At 37.7% G+C, this 20,697-nt stretch overlaps 1 long non-coding RNA gene across 1 annotated transcript; it reads left to right on the top strand.

Moving 5' to 3' along the window:
- The first annotated feature begins 16,171 nt into the window (after positions 1-16,171).
- On the top strand, positions 16,172-18,691 carry LOC141608890 (uncharacterized). Its single transcript, XR_012527042.1, has 3 exons — positions 16,172-16,509; positions 17,730-17,818; positions 18,371-18,691. It is a non-coding gene; the product is annotated as an uncharacterized LOC141608890 (long non-coding RNA).
- Positions 18,692-20,697: the final 2,006 nt, after the last annotated feature.

Here is a 20,697-nt window from a genome sequence, read left to right as displayed (position 1 = left end):
AAAGAAAAATTTGATACTGAAATTAATTCTGAACAATCGGGTGAAGGTTTGGTTGTTAGAGGGAGAACATTTGAAAGAGATAGTAGTAGTAAGAGTAAGGCCAGGTCAAAATCAAGAGGTAAAAACTCTAAATTTTGTCGATATTGCAAGAAGAAAGGACACGAAATCTCTGAGTGTACTAATCTGAAAAAGAAGCAAGAAAGAGATGATAAGAGTAAAGGTAAACAACGCGAACACCATGCTGAAGCTAGTGTTGTTGAGTTTGAGTCTGATGGAGATGTTTTAGTTGCTGCTGATATAGAACAAAGGTCTAGAAATGAGTGGATACTTGACTCCGGTTGTACTTTCCACATGACACCTAATAAAGATTGGTTATGGTGGTCTTGTTTTGATGGGCAACGATGCACAATGCAAAGTTGTTGGTGAAGGTACAGTAAAAATTAAAACACATGATGGTGTTGCTAGAACCTTGACTAATGTCAGACATGTCCCTGACTGGAAGCGGAATCTCATTTCCTTAAGCACCCTAGAATCACTTGGGTGCAAGTATTCAGCTGAAGGTGGAGTTTTAAAAGTGTCCAAATGCGCTCTTGTATTATTGAAGGCAAATCGATCTGGTAGCGTGTATGTGCTGCAGGGTTCTACTATTACAGGTTCTGCAGCAGTTGTCTCATGTAGCGATGACACCAAATTGTGGCATATGAGATTGAGCCACATGAGTGAAAAGGGAATGCATGTCCTTAACAAGAAAGGACTACTCGGAAAGCATTGTAAGGGTAAGGTTGATTTCTGCGAACATTGTATTTTTGGTAAGCAGAAAAAAGTTAGCTTTTCAAAGGGTATTCATAGAACCAAGGGTACTTTGGATTATATCCATTATGATCTTTGGGGTCCTTCAAAAGTTCCTTCAAAAGGAGGTTGTCATTATATGATGACCATTATTGATGATTTTTCCAGAAAACTCTGGGTTTATTTTCTCAAATACAAGAATGAGGCGTTTCCCACCTTTAAAGAGTGGAAAACTTTGATCGAAAACCAGACTGGAAAGAAAGTAAAAAGATTAAGAACTGACAATGGTCTTGAGTTTTGTTCAAATGAATTCAACGTTTTATGCAAGAAGGAAGGTGTTGCCAGACATCGTACCATTCCAGGGACTCCACAACAAAATGGAGTAGCATAACGTATGCACAGAACTATTATGGAGAGAGTTCGTTGTATGCTCTCTCATTCTGGCTTTGGAAAAGACTTTTGGGCTGAAGCGGCGTCTACAGCATGTTACTTGATAAACCGCTCCCCACATAGATCTGATCTCTTGAATGCAACATTCCAAAAGAAATTTGGTCAGGTAACCCTGTTGATTATTCTAATCTTAGAATATTTGGTTGCCTTGCATATTCTCATGTGAACGAGGGAAAATTAGAGCCTCGTGCTAAAAAGTGCATTTTCTTGGGTTATGGCTTAGGGGTTAAAGGTTATCGTTTATATGACCCCGAGTCTCGGAAAACCTTTCATAGCAGAAATGTAACTTTTAATGAAAATGCTATGTTAACTTCTGGAAAAGAAGTTGTTTCTTTTTATCCTGGTACAGATGATCAAGAGGATACTAGAGAGAAGGTGGAGTTTGATGTCAAAGTCTTAAAGTCAGAGGAGGATGTCCATACTTCCTCTACTCCGCCAAATTCCAATGAGCAAACCGAGATCATTGACCAAAGAAATCCACAACAACCACGTCAACCACAAAGACGAGGTTTACCAGATCCATGGTCCATGGCTCAAAATCTTCCTGAACAGAGACCAAGAAAATTGAATCCAAAATATACAAACCAAAGCGCTAATATTGCTTATGCTTTTGGTCCGCAAAAGAGATGAATGATCGCAATGAGCCTAGAAATTATTCTCGAGGCTATTTTCGTCTGATTCTTCAAAATGGGTTGTAGCGATGCAAGAAGAAATTGAGAGTCTTCACAAGAATGAAACTTGGGATCTGGTGAAGTTACCCGAGGGCAAGAGAGCTATTAGTTGTAAGTGGATATTTAAGAGAAAAGAAGGCAACCCTGGTGTTGAAAGTGCAAGATATAAAGCAAGATTTGTTGTGCGAGGATTTAATCAACAAGAAGGCATTGATTTCAATGAGGTATTTTCTCCTGTTGTTCATCACACCTCAATTCTTGTATTACTTGCTCTAGTTGCTTTGCATGATTTGGAGTTAGAGCAGTTAAATGTGAAAACTGCATTTCTTCACGGTAATCTCGAAGAAGAAATTTATATCCATCAACCAGAGGGTTTCATAGTTCCAGGAAAAGAGGACTATGTATGTCGTCTAAAAAGATCTCTTTATGGTTTGAAGCAGTCTCTAAGACAATGGTATAAAAGGTTTGATTCTTTTATGGTTGGACATGGCTACTCAATGAGTAGTTATGATAATTGTGTTTATTTTCAGAAGACATCTGACGGGTCGTTTATATACTTATTGCTTTATGTCGACGACATGTTAATTGCTGCAAAAGATAAGTCACTTGTTAGCAAGCTAAAGGCCCAGTTGAGCAATGAATTTGATATGAAGGACTTAGGTCCGGCAAAGAAAATTCTTGGTATCACTACTACAGATACAACCTATAACAACGGGTAAAAACCGTTGTAAAAACAAAAAGCGGACGTTGTTAAAGCGGCCGTTGTAGAAGGTATATACAACGGTTTGGTTATTTAAAGAAACCGTTGTCTAAAGTATTCACCACGGTTAAAAGCCGTTGTTGTTGGGTGTTCACCGTTGTGGAAAGTGTTTCAAAAATTTGGAGGGAATAATATAACAACGGTTGTCGTATGTATAACCGTTGTTGTAACTTTCCCTCCAAAATTGTGAAATTTTTTGACAACGGGTTTATGCTACATACCCGTTGTTGAAATTTTTAATAACAACGGTTCTTAGTTTAATACCCGTTGTTGTAATTTTACCTCCAAAATTGTGAAGACTTTTAACAACGGTTCTTCGATTAAAACCTGTTGTTGAATATTATGCGCGGGTATTTGTGAAAGTCATTCACAACGGTGTTATTTTTATTAACCGTTGTGAAAGGCTTCACAACGGTTTTTTTTAGTAACCGTTTTTATTACGAACTCCTAATGTTTTGAAAAATTAAATTTGTTTCATGCCATTCAAAACCTCGCATATATCAAGAAAGACCATATACCAAAGACCAAAGATAAATCACAATCGGGTTCATCGAACTCAATAGATTCAATTCAACCACAACAAACATCATATATATATATATATATATATATATATATATATATATATATATATATATATATATATATATATATATATAATTACAAGGAGTTGAATTTACATGAACTAATCATTCCCTAACTTCAACAAAAAATTTACTAATAAGTTGATCTAAACTATGAGTATCATGCATTTCTATATTCTAAGACGTAGTTGCCCCACATGTCTCTTACCTCGTCTATATCTATACTTGAGTCTTGCTCAATGTTGTGACGGGTTGATTGCATATCGGAAAAACAAAGAGAAGACATTATGGTATATATAGCAAAGCAAGCAAGACAACATTAGCAACATCATGGTATATATAGCAGCAAGCAAGACAACATTAGCTCTAATTTAAAAAAAAGTAATAAACACATGTTTAAATTATTACTAACCTTTTCTGGAATAATGAGATATCTTCAACTAATAATCTCCAACATGAACCGACAAGCGTAGTATCCACATTGTATGCTATCTGGCTGGCGAGGGGCCTATTATTACATAAAAAAAAACAGACGAGAGAAGGCTCACATCAGAATCTTGAACTTTAGGTATTGTATTAGTATTAAACACAGATTTTGCACTTAATGTTATTGTATTTGAGCATGTACCCCTGTTATCGTAATAAAATCAGGGCCAACATCAGAATCTTTCGTGGGTGGATCCTGCTCGTTTGCTCTTTTCTTCTCAAAGGCCCTTTTTTTAAAAAATAAAAAAGGAGGCAGAAACTAATTTTTTTAGGGGCAAAAATATGAAAGAGCTTTTCTATAAATAAAAATTGAAAATGTTATTATAAATAAATCAGTATTATAAACTTACATATTAATCAAGCGCTTAAAAGTCTCGCTTGGTTGATGATGTAAAGAGTCCAACCAGAAAACTTTATTCCTTGTCGGCATGATAGCTGCTAGCACCCAATGAGTCCTACATCAAGAGACATCATCATTATTAACAAGTACATATATTAGTTATGAAAATGCAATTGTAGGGGAAACGTAATATTAATTTGTTTATTACCCTTTTTCATTATAAGCGCCAAAAATCAGCTTCTTGGTTGTCGCCAATTCTTTGAGCAATATAATCTACCCGTTCTTGGAACGAGAAATCCACAATAAATAAAGATAAAATAAAGGGGCACAGAATCTGTATTGATCGGATGGAATATTCTTCTCGGGGATCACTCTCAATTTCAATATCCTACATTATTACGGTATTAATTCCGGTATTTAAAACACTATCTAGTAGTCAGAATATTAGAATATGAAATTATTTATTAAGAAACTTACTTCATCCAAACAAATACGTGTTGGATATCAATCTGGTCTAGGCCAGCCCATACGGCTAGCATATCCCATGATAGAAGTGCTTGGCGCTCAACCCCTAGAATATCCTCCTCGAGCGGAATAACTATCGATTGCTCGGTGGCTATGCGATGAGCAGCCTCCTCATGCAGTTTCCTCATCGTCACCGTTCTTACATATCCCATGTAATCCTTCCCTTTATATTGTGTGTCGTTTAAACTCCTAACTTTCAATGATGAGGTAGTAGCAAGAGGTAAGACCGGGGACTTAGGCTTATCGGTCTTTTTGTCCCCTACACAAAATTACCATGCTTTTTATAAATACAGAAAAAATATAAATAAAGGGAGCGAGGTTTTTAAAAAAATGGAGAAGTTAATTAAATACCTCATCAAGTTGTTGTCTCGACGAGGTCGTTGGCATGTCTGTGGACTTAGGCTTATCCGCCAAAGCCGGCTTTTTTGTCCCCTACAAAAAAAATAACATATAAATTAAACATATAAAAACATTCAACAATTAAAAATTTAACATATATATAAAGGTATTTCTTCTAACCCCAACTGCTTTCCGCTTCTGAGGCGGAGACGTCCGAGCCAAGTAGATGTGAGTTTCAGGCCATTGGATGAAACTTCCAAGCGCATCTCCCATAATGGTAATGTCGTCACGAATCGGGACAGCGATTTGCAAGTTTTCATGGCCTGGTAAGACTGTAGTTATCTCTACATTGGTATGATTCGGCAAAAGTTTTTCGCCATGAACTACGTTTCGCTCGCTGCAGATTTGGTGTGCATTTCTACGAGACCCCGGCCAACACGCACATGTGGCTTTTCGGTTTTAGGGTCAACAAGAATAACTGGCCTCTTGTTTACGGCCTGAAGAATATACACATACATTATTATATCTTTGCAAAAACGCTTCAGCATTCAAAAGATTTTGCAAAAACGCTTTCTGTCTCAGGCCGATTTTTGCACAAACTTCAGCATTCATATAAATTTAACTAATTAAACACTTCATGCATACCTTATGAAAACAGGAACCGACTTGAAGGGGATGTATCTTTGTTTTCCATCAGCCGTCTTCTCAAGTTGCATCTCCTTTTCAGACCCATTATTTACCTAATAAAATTAACCAATGACACCATGTCAGAAGTTATAGAATTAGAGTTGGCAGGGAACACACCCCCTGATCTTACCCCAGAAAAAAATAAAAGAAAAATAAGGAAGTATTAGGTACCTGATCGGCTTTAGTTGTTACAACTTCAGAAGCATTATTAGGTACCTGATCTTTCTGAATCTCGTTGACCGATACTTCCTTCTCATGTATTGCCAAGGTAGTAGCGGCCTCTTGACCAATCTGTTGTACCTTATTATTACCCCTTTTAGAAATGACATCCTCCATCATCTTCACTTCTTCTTCGGAAAGCTTACCTCCAGCATTCACCTTTAGTAGTACGGATGCCATTAATCAAGTCGCTTGCCAAGAATGTAATGTGTCAGCAATTTTTATCCCAACAATAACATGTGAATTGAACTTAAATGAAAATAATAGAATAAATGTTACCATGTCGGCCTTTCTCGGACTTAGTCTTCCTTTTCTTCTTTATCTGGGCAGTTTTCCCATAATATTTCGTTACTCCAACCTGTAACGGGATGCCCCTCAAACGACCTGGATGTTCGGCCGATCGCTCTAGCAAGAACGTCATTACGACCACCGGGAGTGAATTTCCCTTCTTCTACCTCTTTCAATACGTTGTCCTATAATATATTAAATAAACTTCAAATTATATTTGTGACTAAAATAATAAAGTTAGTAATGAACTCGTCTTAATAAAATAATGCTTACTATGTTGGCCAACACTTCCTCATCATATTTGTCACGCGATCGGGATCCTTTAGGCGTGTGCCCTTCTTTATAAGTTACATGCCGATCCACCTCTTTCACTCCCTTTGCCACCTACACATTAACATGGTAACATTTATACACGTAAATGTGTATCAATGCAAGTCCAAGTGTGATTAAAAAAATAAAGTCTCACAGGGGAATAATGCATGCTACTTACGAGGTTCTCTTCTATCTTTTCAGAATCGCCTCGAGAACCATACCATTTCCCCTTCTTGCATGAAATGTTAGCACAATTTCTTCTGCTAACGGCCTTCAAATAATTATATAAAAGCGCAAGTAGATGAGATAATAACAAGATTATATAAAGGACTCATTAATTAAAAAAATGATAGGTAAATCGTTAAAAGGCGAGGATATTTAACATGAAACTTCTCAGTAGTTCTCATCTTTTTGAAAAGATCCCATTGTTCCTGGTTGATGGTGGGACACTTGTTTTCCGGTGGGCTCTTACGCATCTCCCCCGTTGCCTTGTCCACATACAACCAATCCCTAGCAACGTCACACCTCCACTACCTGTGGACATCCGCTGCCTTATGCATTAAATACGGATCATGGCTTTCATCGGGTATAATAAAGCCTTCCTTTACACGAGCCAAGTATAACTCCGCCAATTTTGGATTCAAATTTCTAAAATCATCTAAATGGATAGGCACAAACTGTCTTGTGCAAGTACCAATCCAACTGGAGAAAAGACCCGCATTTGGACCAAAGAGGGAAACCCATCTCACTCCATGTTATTTTGAACTACTGTTTAGCGGCTATAGCCGCAAGGACTTTTCGGCACTTCGTAGCACCCCTCTCACCAGGCTTATTATCACCAGGCTTATTATTCTTTTGACTTCTTTTACGTTTTTCACCCATGATAATCCTAAAACCCAAATATGAATGATATAGGAAATGAACAACTTAACAACGTACATGCAGAGTATTATCTAAAACCCTAAACCCTAATAGGAATGAAAATTTAAAACAACAGATTGAGCTTCTAAAATCCTAAACCCTAATAAGAGGAGTGAAGTAGATGATGCAGGATGATAAAGATAACAAAGAAGACGAAAAACAAACAGATGCATGAAAAAGAAACAAGTTGATCTTAAAACCCTAATGACGAAACACAAAATTAAAGTGAACATACCTGATGATGATGACGATAAAGAGAACGAGCAGGATGATAAGGGAAGGCAACGGAATCTGGGCGTTGGAAATTGGGCGACGGCCGGCAACGAGAATGTAGAAAGCGAGGAAGAGAGAAGAATTAACTCAGGATACCAACGGTTGAACTAATAATGTTGTGTGTGTTTGTGTGCATGCTGTATGGGTTTCTAAATTAGTTTTTTATTAAGACAAACTATTGACAACGGGTGCTCAAAGAAGAATCGTTGTTATATGTTAATAACAACGGGTCAATAAAAGTCAACCGTTGTCAAAAGTTTATTACAACGGTTAAAATATACCCGTTGTAATATATTTTCACCAAATTTACGCCAAAATGAAATATGTCAAAAAAAATCATTGACAACGGATAGAGGTACTACACCCGTTGTTGAAAGTATTAACAACGGGTAATTTAAATATAACCGTTGTTATTGTTGAACCTTTTTTTTTTTTTTTTTTTTTTTAAATTATCTGTAATTCCATTCTTGTCCAAACCTGTAATAATACACGTAATGTAAAGCAGAAGCACCATATACTTTGCAACATTATTCAAAGAATTTCAACACCAAAGATCCACATCTAATAATAAGATCAAGAAAATAAGACAACACCAAAGATGCATGCATATCGCATATCTAAGCTACAGGATTTACCATGCCATGCAAATTTGGGAATTTTTATTTAACAATATAATGACCATTATTGATTTACCAATAAATTAAACCATCAACTTATTGGTCTGAAAATGACTCAAAATGTTGGTCGTCCATATCACTGTGTCCTGATGAACTATCTCAGGATCGGGGACGTTTCTTGGATGTCATAGTTTCTTCGTTAACCCAAATACCTTCACCATGGTCATCACGCATATAGATGCTTTCAGTGTCCTCATGATCAATGTCAACATCGTCGAAATAAGATACAGTGGTAGACTGACCCATTCCCTCAAAAACGACATCCTGATCATCATCACCATTATCGGACGGACTACTCCTTCTACTCCTTATAGACAGTACAACAGACCACTTCTTATCCATAGGATCGGTGACATAGAACACTTGTTTAGCTTGGGATGCCATTATGAAAGGATCATCCTTATTATTGCCAACCTTACCCAGATTGACCAACGTAAATCCCATCTTATCCTTTCGGACACAATGGATGTTGTTATCAACCCAGTTACATCGAAACAAAGGCATTGTGAAATCAATGTAATCTAGTACCAATATTTCTTGAATAACACAATAATAAAGGCATTTTCCCCAAATAGGCTTTTTATCTTTTGAAGTAGCAAAGTGCATTGCCTCAAATTCAGAACTCACACCACTATTTTGCATTGTGCTCAACTCATCTTGCTCGCGGGTGTAAAAAGTATATCCATTAATGGCAAAACTGTTGTAAAGGTGACCCTGGCATTTGGACCTAAACCAAGACGTAGTAACCTAGGAGAGATGTCATCACCAGTTTGATCAAGTACATCGTAAGACAATATTCCTAAACCACTCGGAAACGTCTTCGTATGCTCGTTCGCAATCCACTTCTCGGTCTTGTTTTGGTGATCGTATTTGAGCTCATCTTTGTGTTGTTGAATATAAGGTTGCACCTCATCTTCGTTGTTTAGCACATACATGTGTGCTAAATGCAACATTTCACGTGTCACAATTTTTTCAACCCGGCCCCTAATACCTTTTCCGGTCATCCAGTCACCATGACGATTCTTAGGAACGCCAATCAACGCCTCAGGGGAGAGATGAGCGTAACAATATGAAAGAGCTTCGTCTAAAATAGCGTTCAAAGAATACAACCTTCCGGACGATACCGATTAGATGTATAGTCCTTGTAGACTTTTATCAATCTTTCGAAAGGATACTGGTATCTCAAGTACACGGGCCCAAGGTACAAAATATCCCTAACCAAGTGAATGGTCAGATGAATCATGATAGTGAAGAAAGAGGGTGGAAAATACATTTCCAACTGACAAAGAGAGGTTACAACGAGGTCCTGCAATGAATCCGCGTCATCGGGATCGATGGCGTTCTCGCATATGGACTGGAAGAAGAGACATAATCTAGTTATAGCATATCTTACCTTTTCAGGTAAAATGGAACGAATAGCCACAGGTAGTAATTGTTGCATCAAAGTATGACAATCATGTGACTTTAACCCGGTGAGTTTTAGGTCTTGCATCGACACTAGGCTTTTGATGTTCGACGAATAACCATGTGGCACTTTAATTCCATTCAAGCATGCACAGAACTCTTTTCTCTCATTCCGTGAAAGGGTAAAAGCTGCTGGCGGTAAAAATGTACGATTACCTCTCTTCTGTGGTGCCAACTCTAGCCTAATACCCATCATTTTCATATCTTCCCTAGCTGCGGCGTTATCCTTTGTTTTACCAGGAACATTCGGAAAGGTATTGATAATATTATCACAGACATTTTTCTCAATGTGCATGAAATCGAGGCAATGCCTCGACCTCCAGTGTCGGCCAATATGGAAGTTTATCAAAAAATATGGATCTTTTCTTATACCCACGAGTAGACAATTTAGAGCCGCTCTTCTTCCCATAATCTATCTCAATATGCTTTACTTTCTGATAAACTTCATGCCCACTCAAAATTCTAGGAGGTTGACGAAGTTCTTGTCTTCCATTGAATGTTTTCTGCATCATGCGATAACAATGCTCATGATACAAGAACCTCCTATTTCCCATATACACATACTTACGAGAAGACTTCAAGTATTCAGACTCGATATCCTCCCCACACAATGGACAAGCCTCTTTCCCATGAACTGTGTGCCCAGAAAGGTCGCCATAAGCCGGATAGTCAGTTATTGTGCACAATAACATCGCTCTCAAATTGAAAGTTTCGTTCTTATATGCATCAAATACTTCTATCCCACTATCCCACAACAATCGCAAATCATCTAGAAGAGGTTCCAAATATACATCTATATCATTTCCAGGTTGTTTAGGGCCGGAAATTAACAACGACAACATCAAATACTTTCTTTTCATGCACACATATGGAGGTAAGTTATAAATAGCCAACACTACTGGCCAAGTATTATGTTGGCTACTCATGTTTCCGTGTGGGTTCATTCCATCAGTGGACAGCGCTAGACGTAAGTTTCTAGGTTCATTGCCGAACTCGGGATACTTAGCGTCGAACGATTTCCATTGCTTACCATCTGTCGGGTGTCTTAGCTTTCCATAATTGATTCTTCCTGTTTCATGCCAAGTTAACATTTTTGCATCATCGGGATTCGCATAAATCCTTATGACTCTTGGTATCAATGGAAAATATCACAACACCTTAGCCGGGATCCCTTCCTTATCCTTATAACGCCACTCCAAACATTTAGGGCAATTGGTTAAGTTTTGATATAATTTCCGATACAATATGCAATCATTTAGACATGCATGTATTTTCTCATATTTCATACCCACTCCTCTTATTAGTTTTTTCGCCTCATATGTCTTAACAGGTAGAACATTACCATCAGGAAGCAACTCCTTTATCAAGGCTAAAAAATTAGTGAAACACGTGTCACTCACCCCATTTGCCCCCTTGATATTATACAACTTCACCACAGCCGACATTTTTGTGAACTTACAACCAGGATACAGAGGTGCTTCAGATTCACACAACTTCTCATACATGTTGTTAAAGTCATCCCAATTACTAGTGTCATCACCTACATCTTCAAAAGCAATCGACTCATCATCATTCTCTTCATTATCTATAGACCCAACATTCAACTTCTCTACTTCCAACTCTTCCAACTCAAAAAACTCGGCAAACTCAGGATCATCAGTTAGCCTTTCGTGTACTTCAACATCATCTTCTTCAGAGTTATTCTCTTCCTCTAATGATTCCCCATGAAAAATCCAAAGTGTATAGGATCGACTAAATCTCCACTTTTCTAGGTGTATTTTAACGTTCGGAAAAGCCATATAGCTAATATTACCACATCTTTCACAAGGACATGCAATACTAGAAGAACCTTTCAAATTGTTCGAAACTAATTTATAAAATTCAGCTAAACCATCCTTGTAGGTGCGGTCACTCATATTTGCATCAATCATCCAAGTTCGAGTCATTATTCTACATTCGTAATAATAGGCAACTAATTCAGAAAATACAATAATAGGCAAACAAATAAACGAAATTCAGGAAAGCAATTAAGCTAAATTATCAACAAATTAGATAATAACCCAAAAAATCTTATATCTATAAGCGTTGCTAAGAAACATATATATACCTGATTGATAAACACGATGAGGGAGAGAAGACGTACGTGACAACAGTGACGGAGATGAAGACAGAGAGACGATCAGGGAGGAATGTAGGATGATATAGTAGCAGTATTAGCTTGTGTTTGTGTTTGTAGCGTATAGCAGAATAAAGCAATATGTTGTTCTTAAGATTTTCATAATATTAATAACAACGGTTATTGAGTCTACAACCGTTGTTAAAAAGTATTAAAAACGGGTTAAAATATAACCGTTGTGATTACTTTTCACTAATTTGGCGCCAAACCATTAAAAACGGTTAAAATCTAACCGTTGTTATTAGTTTTTTCATTAACAACGGTTTTTAAAGTATGACCCGTTGTTAAAACCAATAACAACGGTTAACAACACAGAACCGTTGTAATTAAGTTTGGTAAAATTCGCGGAATCAATTCTACAACGTGTTTTGATGATTTTCGTGAATAAGCGTTGTTAAAGGGCCGTTGTGGTCGCCTGTATTTGTAGTAGTGTATGGAGATTAACAGGGATCGTCGAGCAGGGAAACTAATACTATCACAGAAGAGATATATTCTAAAAATGCTTGACAGGTTCAATATGCAAAACAGTAAACCTGTCAATACTCCTCTTGCCGCTCATTTTAAATTGTCATCTGAACAGTGTCCACAGACGGATCATGACAAAAGACGAATGTCACATGTCCCATATTCAAATGCCGTTGGGAGTCTTATGTATGCCATGATGTGCACTCGGCCTGATCCGGCTTATCTTTGTTAGTGTGGTTAGCGATTTATGCACAATCCAGGCAAAGAACATTGGGAAGCCGTTAAATGGATTCTTCGTTATCGAAGGGTTCTTCGATATTGGTTTGGTATTTGATAAGCAAAGAGCGATCCCGGAGGTGTAGTTGGTTATGTTGATGCGACTACGGTGGTGATTTAGATCGAAGAAGGTCACTCTCAACCTATATATTTACACTTTGCGGTTCGCTATCGGTTGGTATTCTTCATTACAAGCCATTGCGGCTTTATCAACAACGAAGCGAGAATATATTTTGCAATTGTTGAAGGTATGAAAGAGGCGATATGGCTTCGGGGCTTGGTGAGCGAGCTTGGTTTAAAACAAGATATTCTTATAGTATTTTGTGATAGTCAAAGTGCAGTCCACTTGACCAGAAATAGCAAGCATCACTCAAAAACCAAGCACATTGATATCAAGCACCATTTTATCCGAGATATTGTTGATGCAGGAAATTTAACCGTTGAAAAGGTTCATACAATTGAGAATCCTGCAGATATGTTAACCAAACCACTCACAGCAGCTAAGTTTGATCATTGCTTAAACTTAGCTGGTATTATTCACACTTAATAAGGCTTCATGGCGAGAGAGAGATTATTTCAATGGGAAAGGCGAGTCAAGGTGGAGATTGTTGGAGTTATGTGTGCCTCACCTTTACTACTTTCAATTAATGAGAGTATGTTTCTCAATTCATCATGAAACATACGAGTAGTAATGGAAATGTGAGAAACTTCTGATAGATTAATGCATATGCACATGCAACTGATGATGGAGTTAAGATAATGCATGCAACCTGATGAAAATGCTATGCTAACGCACTTCAACATTTACTCCAAAGAATACTATAAATACTTGCGTATTCCTCCACAAAATATTCATCACAACAAAACTACAACATAATACTTCTCATTATTATTCCTCTTTAATCCTATCTCTATATTATATCATTGTGGGTGTTTAATATCATTTAACCCTCCGAGAGTAATTTATTTGACATCTTCTATAGGCCATCGAGGAAATACTTGTACTCCCATAAATCATTATAGTGAAATATTTGGCTCTCTCGTCGGTGGTTTTTTTACCTCTATTTAAAGAAAGTTTTTCCACCTAAAAATCTTGGTGTTATTTTATTGTCTTTTTATTATTTCTCTTAAATCTTTGGTTGAATTTATTCGCTTTTGTACTCTGTACCCCAACATGAGATTTTATGATTGGTGTTTCTCGTCGTAACGATGATGATTTTATAAGGAATACTCTGATTGGTGTTTGTTGGATTAACAGAATGTCGAGCTCAGAAAGAGAACCGCTGAACAACTTGTCGGATTATGCTCCATATTTATTGCTCTCAAGCATACATGACGGGTCAGGCATTAGTGTCGAGATGACTAGACGGTTCCCGGTCTGAGGAGGTCGTCAAGACAAGCCGGTGTAGCAGGGGGCGGCATTTACGGTTGTGGATGGTGAATGACGGGTCAAGCATTAGTGTGGTGGGCGTTGTCGGTCAAGGGAAGCGAGGGAAGAAGGCGGTGGTTGGCGGCTAGCTGAGGCCGGGAAGGGCAGTGGCAAGGTGGTGGCAGGAGTGGGAGAGGGAGACGGTGGAATTGAACATAGAGAGAAAATTGAAATTGGAAATTGGGGAGTTGAAATAAGAGGTGTAAAATGGTCATTTTTGTACATGAAAGAGTAAAACTCGTCCATGAATGAGCACCACCCTTTTTTTTTCTATTCATTAAATATTTTACGCAATTTATTTTCGCAGTACGATTTTACCTCAAATTTTCCATTTGTCTACCCTTACCAAAAAAACTTCAAATTTTTTCTCTCTACTTTCTCTCTATTTTTAACTTTATAACCTCCGTTCTTCAATTATGAACAATAATTCGAGTATAGAGCATATATTAATTAATTAGTCAATTATTAATAATTAAATTGGCTCTTTGTTATAGTTTTTTTTAATTAGGGCTTATGTTAAAAAGAGTTAATTCATTAGTCAATTACCAATTATGTGCGTTGTTAATTACGTCGCCGGAAACATAGGCATATAGCGCCTATGAATCTGTGATATTGTATATATGTTGGTGGGTTACTTCATCATTTGTCAATCATCAATTTGTATTAAACTTAAATTAAAAAAAAGAAAAAAGAAAAAAAAAATACTCAATCACAACTTTGTAGTACACTGGCGACCACGACGATTCGATGAAAATTAACAAAGTAGTACACACAGAAGCACCACCGTAATGGCCTAACCCATCCGTTTTCCTACCACACGCCACCACCGTAACCGCCAACGACGACAACCATAATTGGAAATAGGGTGACGTAAAATTAGAAATAGGGTGATGTAAAATTAGAGAGAAATAGGGTGATGTGAAATTAGAGAAATAAATTAGAGAGAAATTAGAGAGGGAAAATGGGAGGGGATTTGTGAAGGGTATAATTGTCAACAGTTTACTGTAATGAATAAAATATGTACTGCGAAATCAGCACCCATTTTTTATTGTAACAATGAACGTGTCTTTGATTTTGGAAAAAGATGACCATGATCTATGATGACACGATGCACATGTTCTAGTAGTCTAGCACTATTAATTGTTTAATTTGTCTAGTTGAGTTGGGTCATTTTGGAGCGTTAGGCTTAGGCTCGTTTAACTAGCTGAAACCTAAAAAATTATCTGTAATTTGAAATTTAACTGAAACCTGAAGAGATAACTGAAAAGTAGGAGCTGATAAGATAACTGATTCTAAAAAAAATTGACACTCTAGCTCAAAAGGTAGCTGATTTTTCGGTAAAATGGCGTAAAACAATATGAAAATTATTTAATATTATAGTAGTGAATAGGTAATAAATGGAAGATAATTTATTCCAGGTACCTGAAATCCCATATTCAACCCTTGGTATCATTTCATTTCAGATAGCTTATTTGACTAAATAAGCACCAAATACTTGCAAAAAAATCAGGTAACCGTAATTTTGGTCAAATAAGCTATTTTGGTCAAATAATTTTTTGGTAAAATAAGTAACAGTTTGAAGTAGCGAGATAGATCCCCTAGATAAAAGTTGAAGCAATAACCTAAAACTGGCGTTTAGGGGAATCGATCCCCCATCATCATGGCAAGTAATCAACAAAACTACCATCTGCGCCCAACTTTGTTTGTAAAACTGTAACATTTCGTATTTGTTAGGTTTAATTGAAGAGTCAAAAGTGTGTTAACCGTGTTAGAATTTCGTGACGTCCGTAAGTACAACATACAATACCTTTTTGTTGTTGAGTATGGGAGCGAACTTCGGGACGAAGTTCATTTTAAGGGGGGAAGACTGTAATACCCCGTATTTTTATATAATAAATTAATCGGATATTATTAAATTAAACGGATATTATTAAATGGATATTATTATAAATTAGTTATTATACATTTTATATTACTATTGAAGTCGGGTTAATTGTTAGTCGATAATTACAACACTCGAGTCTAATCCCATCATGCGCTCCTAACACTCTTTAGTTAATTAATTATTAAAACCACTTTAATTATACACTACCATCATGCGTTCTCTCTTTATACCTAATCCAACTCATACACTACCATTGCCAACAAAGCTAAGCATCTTTTAATTTGTTTATTACAATCATAATCAAACTAGACAATCATTACACCGTTACTTTAACAACTCATTCACGCCTCCTTTCTTCACCAACACCATCTGCTTTCACGCATAAAAGAGAGGGAGAGTGAGCTTGGGTAGTTGTCGGTGCAGCAGGGAAGAAATAGGGTCGGTGGTCGACGGCCATAGGTGGCCCTGGTGGTGGTTATGGCGGCTGAAAAAGGTAAGACTCAACCTTAACTCCTCTGTTTTCACTTTTCTGTCAGTTTTTAGGTGTTGTTTCGAGGCTTAAGGAGGTGTTGATGGTGGCTGTTAGTAAGGTGAGGGAGTAGTGTGGTAAGGGTCGAGTGTAGTGGGGGTTTCTGAGGTGGTTTTGGGTGGTTGCAATGGCGTCAATAGGGGTTGTCGATGGGGGTGGCTAACGGGTTAAAATGTGCAGTTTTCAGGCGAGTTAGACGAGTAGTGTTGGGGTGGCACCACCGTGGACTCGGGGGAGGTCGGAATGGTGGTGCCACGGTGTCTGTGTTGGTGGGCTGACGGTGAGCAGGTAGGTGGTGGTTTGGCATGGATTAAGTAACAGTGGCGGTGGTGGTGAGTCGTGAAAATAGGGTGTTTGGGTGAGGCACGGTGGGAACCAGGCCAAAAGGAGGCCACGGTCTGACTCGCCGGCGAGAGTCGACCGTCGTGGGGTTGGTTGTTGGTGGTGGGGTTGAGTTGGGGAACAGGGCTGGTGGTCGTTGGGGTGGCTCCGGTGGTGTTTGAAGGGTGAGGGTGAGTGTGAAGTCGTGCGTGTTAGTCGGGTTGGATTCGTTCCGTTATTATTTAAATTATCGTATTCTTAATTTATTTAATTAATGCCGAGTTGATTAAAATAATTAAAGTCGGGTTTTTCGAGTTGTTTTTATATTTGATAACGGGTTGTGTTGGTTGTGAAACGGGTTTTTATTAGTTTAATCATTATAATTCGTTAAACGGTCGTATGCTTAATTAATTAATATTCCGAGTTATTTAATTAATTAAGGACGAGTTTTTATTAGTTTAATCGTCATAATTGTTAATGGGTCGCATTCTTAATTAATTAATATAATCCCCGTGTCATTAAATAATTGAGTTAAGTTAATGCCCGAGTTATTTAATTATTTAAGAGTCGGGATTATTCGAATTGTTCTATGTTTGACTCGGGGTTTCTTAAATCGTTGAATTCGTTTAATCTTTTAATTATCATAATAGTTAATTAATTTAATTTCCCGAGTCATCTAAATAAATTACTCCCGAGTCAATTAAATAATTTATTTAATTTAATCCCCGAATCGTTTCAATAATTAGAGATGGACTTTGAGTCGGGACTGGTTAAAGTGGAAAGTTACTATATCGGGAAAGTTTCTATTTTGGGAAATTGCTATACTTAGTAGTTAGTAATTATAAATATTATAATTGTTTTAGGTGACGGATTCGTGAAGGATCGATAATCAGATTCGTTGCTTTATTTCTGGACTTCTTAACTGCTTAATTGGATTTGCTGACACCTTGAGGTAGGGAAATACACTTGTCCTATTATCGTCATAGTTGAATTGTGTTGACTTGATTCCTGGTTGTTGATTTACGTTATCATTTATATTCGGAAGGGTGATTGACTGATTTGATCGTATTGAGTATGATATCACAACATCGGGTAACTGGCATGACTTTATGATTTATCAGTTCAGTGAATTATATACATATTGCATTACATTAATTACTGTTGAGCATTTCATATGCATTGGAGTTGGAGGATGATGTGGTGGTGACGGTGTTGAGATACGATGTGATGTTGTGATAAGGCCCAGGCGGGTTCTGCAGGACTTGCCCTGGTGTCCTCGGTTTGTTGGTGGCGGATCGACTTCGGTCGATATATATAGTCTACCGGGGATCGGTATGGCTGGGCGTTTCGGGTTATGAGATGTGTGTGATGAGTTGAGATGGCGATGGAGGTGGCGGAGTATCATGCATATCATATTTATTGTTTTATTGTTTTCCCTACTCAACCTCGCGGTTGACCCTGTGTATTCGTGAACACCTGTGACGACCCAAATATTGGCGAGCAGACTTGACAGGTTTAAGAGATAGGACGGGAGCTGGATGGGCGTGAGACATTGGATCAGACGACTTAGTAGCTAGATCACCATCTAGAAGACTTTAACTTTTATTTATATCAGTTCTTGTAATTTGAGTTGAAAAGAGGATTTGTAATAATTAAGTTAAAATATTATATAAATTGCCTTGGAGTTTAATTTGTTATTCACTACCTCGGGGAACCGAGATGGTAACAGTCCGTTTTATTAGAGAATGTCTTGACGAGGACTTCTTTTATAAACCGGGGTGTTACAAAAACAGTTGAAAAGTATTTTTCCAATAAGTTACTTTGGTCAGATAAGTTACCTGAAGTGTCGTGCCAAACGAAGGTTTAGTTACTTTATCTCATTATTTCAGTATTTTCCCAATAAGTTTAGTTTCGACCGTTATTTAGTTTAGTTACTTTTTTATTAAGTATTTCGTCGTCTCAATCATTTGTTTACCTTTGAATAAGCCAAACCATCTTAGTCGGTTTTCCATCATCTTGTCCTCTATTGGCGCCACTTTCACCTTTTCCTTAATCACCTCATTCCTTTATCGATCTTTTCTTGTATGACCGCAAATCCACCTCAACATACGCATCTCCACCACACTCATCTTTTGAATGTGGCAATGTTTCATTGCCCAACACTCGGAGCCGTAAAGTAAGGCAGGCCTAATCGCCGTGCGATAAAATTTTCCCTTTAATCCTTGAGGCATATCTTTATCGCATAAAACATCTGTAACACTTTTCCACTTCAATCATCCCGCTATAATTCTGTGAGCCTCGTCTCCGTCTAACTCCACATCTTTTTGATTAATAGATCCTAAATATCTAATTAAAGAAATCTGACCCCTCAACAACATTTCCATAAAATAATACTCTCCCCATCTGTCGATCTCGACCCCGCCACGTTACTGAACTGACAACTCAAGTATTCGGTCTTACTTCTGCTTAGCTTAAACCCACGAGTCTCCAAAGTATGCCTTCACAGTTTCAACTTTCTCTGAACCCCCTCTTTCATCTCATCAATCAGCACAATATCATCCGCAAACATCATACACCAAGGGATGTCGTCCTGAATATCCTTTGTCAACACATCCACAACTATAGCAAAGAGAAAAGGGCTAAGTGCGGAACTTTGATGCACCCCAATGGTAATGGAAAATTCTTCCGTCTCACAACATTAGTGCGAACATTTGCACTAGCCCCCTCTTACATGTCCTTTATGAAGTCAATATATTTTCGAGAAACATCATTTCTCGCCAAAGCCCACCAAAGTACTTCTCTTGGTACCTAATCATATGCCTTTTCCAAGTCAATAATAAAAATCATATGCAAGTCTTTCTTCTTATCCCGATGGTGTTGCATCAACTGTCTCATGATAAAAATCGCATCCATAGTCGATCTCCCATGCATAAATCCAAATTGGTTATCCGAGATGTGTACACATTTTCTAGGCATCCGCTCCCATAACTTCATCGTATGACTCATAAGTTTAATTCCCCGATAATTGGTGCACTCTTGAACATCATCTTTATTCTTATACAAAGGGACAAGAGTGTCTTTTGTCCAAGCTGATGACATCTTGTTGCTCTTCCAAATCTTGTTGAAGAGCATGGTTACCCATTCGATTCCTCTCTCCTCCAAGCCCCTCCAAACTTCTATGTGTATACCATCCCGTCCCTCTGCTTTCTTTGATCCCATATTCCTTAGCGTCTTTCTAACTTCACTCTTTTGTATTTACGTACAAATTCTCAATTAACCATACTTGGTGTTACTTGTACATCCCCAAAACCTTGGTCCTGATGTCTATTGAATAAAGTATAAAAGTAAGAATTCCATCTAGCCTTTATTTCGTTATCCTGAGCCAGAACCTTGTCGTCCATATCTTTCACACACCTAACTCTCCCGATATCCATCGTCTTCCGGTCTCTTATGCGGACTAGTTTATAGATATCCTTCTCTCCTTCTCTTGTGTCCAACCTGATATACACTTCTTAGTTAACTTTGGCCCTCGCATCACGTACAACCTTTTTGACGGCTCGTCTAGCCTCCTTGTACTTCTCAAAGTTCCCATCACTTATGCATTTCCACAAAACTGTATAACATTCACGCTTTGTCTTTAGCGCTTGTCTCACCTCATCATTTCACCAAGATGTGTCCTTACTTGATGGTCTATTTCTTTTAGATTCCCCTAACACCTCCCCCACTAAACAGTTTACCACAAGCTTCAATTTATTCCATGTTGCATCGATATCTTTCTCCTTAAAATCCGACCAAATATCGCTACTTCCGATCTTATCCAAAAGCGCTTGT

Source organism: Silene latifolia, chromosome 10 (genome assembly GCF_048544455.1).
Source record: "Silene latifolia isolate original U9 population chromosome 10, ASM4854445v1, whole genome shotgun sequence".
NCBI classification, from domain to species: domain Eukaryota; kingdom Viridiplantae; phylum Streptophyta; class Magnoliopsida; order Caryophyllales; family Caryophyllaceae; genus Silene; species Silene latifolia.
The sequence above is the reverse complement of the archived record's forward strand: the minus strand, read 5'-3'. Positions and strand labels throughout refer to the sequence as shown.